This window comes from Teleopsis dalmanni, chromosome 2, assembly GCF_002237135.1.
Source record: "Teleopsis dalmanni isolate 2A chromosome 2, ASM223713v2, whole genome shotgun sequence".
NCBI classification, from domain to species: domain Eukaryota; kingdom Metazoa; phylum Arthropoda; class Insecta; order Diptera; family Diopsidae; genus Teleopsis; species Teleopsis dalmanni.
The window spans coordinates 243,835,621-243,838,666 of NC_051847.1; positions in this window are offsets into that span (position 1 = coordinate 243,835,621).

The following is a 3,046-nucleotide window of genomic DNA, read 5'->3' on the forward strand; positions in this document are numbered from 1 at the left end:
TCACAAATTCGATGGTTTTACGATGGCACATGTTAAAATATGCAAAATATTAGAGAGTTTTGAGAAACTTGTTGAAAATCACAAATTCGGTGGTTTTACGATCGTACATGTTAAAATATGCAAAATATAAGAGTTTTGAGAAACTTATTGAAAATCACAAATTCGATGGTTTTACGATCGCACATGTTAAAATATGCAAAATATAAGAGTTTTGAGAAACTTATTGAAAATCACAAATTCGATGGTTTCACGATCGTACATGTTAAAATATGCAAAATATAAGAGTTTTGAGAATCTTACTGAAAATCACAAATTCGATGGTTTTACGATCGCACATGTTAAAATATGCAAAATATAATAGTTTTGAGAAACTTGTTGAAAATCACAAATTCGGTGGTTTTACGATCGTACATGTTAAAATGTGTAAAATATAAGAGTTTTGAGAAACTTACTGAAAATCGGAAATTCGATGGTTTTACGATCGTACATGTTAAAATATGCAAAATATAATAGTTTTGAGAAACTTATTGAAAATCACAAATTTGATGGTTTTACGATCGCACATGTTAAAATATGCAAAATATAAGAGTTTTGAGAAACCTACTGAAAATCACAAATTCGATGGTTTTACGATCGTACATGTTAAAATATGCAAAATATAAGAGTTATGAGAAACTTGCTTAAAGTCACATATTCCATGGTTTTACGATCGTACATGTTAAAATGTGCAACATACTAGAGTTTTGAGAAACTTGTTGAAAATCACAAATTCGGTGGTTTTACGATCGTACATGTTAAAATATGCAAAATATAGGAGTTTTGAGAAACTTATTGAAAATCACAAATTCGATGGTTTTACGAGCGTACATGTTAAAATATGCAAAATATAAGAGTTTTGAGAAACTTACTGAAAATCACAAATTCGATGGTTATACGATCGCACATGTTAAAATATGCAAAATATAAGAGTTTTGAGAAACTTATTGAAAATCACAAATTCGATGGTTTTACGATCGTACATGTTAAAATATGCAAAATATTAGAGTTTTGAGAAACTTATTGAACATCACAAATTCGATGGTTTTACGATCGCACATGTTAAAATATGCAAAATATTAGAGTTTTTAGAAACTTATTGAAAATCACAGATTCGATGGTTTTACGATCGCACATGTTAAAATATGCAAAATATTAGAGTTTTGAGAAACTTATTGAAAATCACAAATTCGATGGTTTTATGATCGCACATGTTAAAATATGCAAAATATTAGAGTTTTGAGAAACTTATTGAAAATCACAAATTCGATGGTTTTATGATCGCACATGTTAAAATATGCACAATATTAGAGTTTTGAGAAACTTATTGAAAATCACAAATTCGATGGTTTTACGATCGCACATGTTAAAATATGCAAAATATTAGAGTTTTGAGAAACTTAATGAAAATCACAAATTCGATGGTTTTACGATCGCACATGTTAAAATATGCAAAATATTAAAGTTTTGAGAAACTTATTGAAAATCACAAATTCGATGGTTTTACGATCGAATATGTTAAAATGTGTAAAATATTAGAGTTTTGAGAAACTTATTGAAAATCACAAATTCTATGGTTTTACGATCGCACATGTTAAAATATGCAAAATAAGAGTTTGAGAAACTTAATGAAAATCACAAATTCGATGGTTTCACGATCGAATATGTTAAAATGTGTACAATATTAGAGTTTTGAGAAACTTATTGAAAATCACAAATTCGATGGTTTTACGATCGCACATGTTAAAATATGCAAAATATTAGAGTTTTTAGAAACATTGAAAATCACAAATTCGATGGTTTTACTATCGCATATGTTAAAATATGCAAAATATTAGAGTTTTGAGAAACTTATTGAAAATCACAAATTCGATGGTTTTACTATCGCATATGTTAAAATATGCAAAATATTAGAGTTTTGAGAAACTTAATGAAAATCACAAATTCGATGGTTTCACGATCGAATATGTTAAAATGTGTAAAATATTAGAGTTTTGAGAAACTTATTGAAAATCACAAATTCGATGGTTTTACGATGGAATATGTTAAAATGTGTGAAATATTAGAGTTTTGAGAAACTTATTGAAAATCACAAATTCGATGGTTTTACGATCCCACATGTTAAAATGTGCAAAATTCAACAAAATTCGATGTTTTTACGATCGCACATGTTAAAATATGCAAAATATTAGAGTTTTGAGAAACTTATTGAAAATCACAAATTCGATGGTTTTACGATCGCACATGTTAAAATATGCAAAATATTAGAGTTTTGAGAAACTTATTGAAAATCACAAATTCGATGGTTTTACGATCGAATATGTTAAAATGTGTACAATATTAGAGTTTTGAGAAACTTATTGAAAATCACAAATTCGATGGTTTTACGATCGCACATGTTAAAATATGCAAAATATTAGAGTTTTTAGAAACATTGAAAATCACAAATTCGATGGTTTTACTATCGCATATGTTAAAATATGCAAAATATTAGAGTTTTGAGAAACTTATTGAAAATCACAAATTCGATGGTTCTACGATCGCACATGTTAAAATATGCAAAATATTAGAGTTTTGAGAAACTTATTGAAAATCACAAATTCGATGGTTTTACGATCGCACATGTTAAAATATGCAAAATATTAGAGCTTTGAGAAACTTAATGAAAATCACAAATTCGATGGTTTCACGATCGAATATGTTAAAATGTGTAAAATATTAGAGTTTTGAGAAACTTATTGAAAATCACAAATTCGATGGTTTTACGATCGAATATGTTAAAATGTGTAAAATATTAGAGTTTTGAGAAACTTATTGAAAATCACAAATTCGATGGTTTTACGATCGAATATGTTAAAATGTGTAATATTAGATTTTTGAGAAACTTATTGAAAATCACAAATTCGATGGTTTTACGATCGCACATGTTAAAATATGCAAAATATTAGAGTTTTGAGAAACTTATTGAAAATCACAAATCCGATGGTTTCACGATCGTACATGTTAAAAT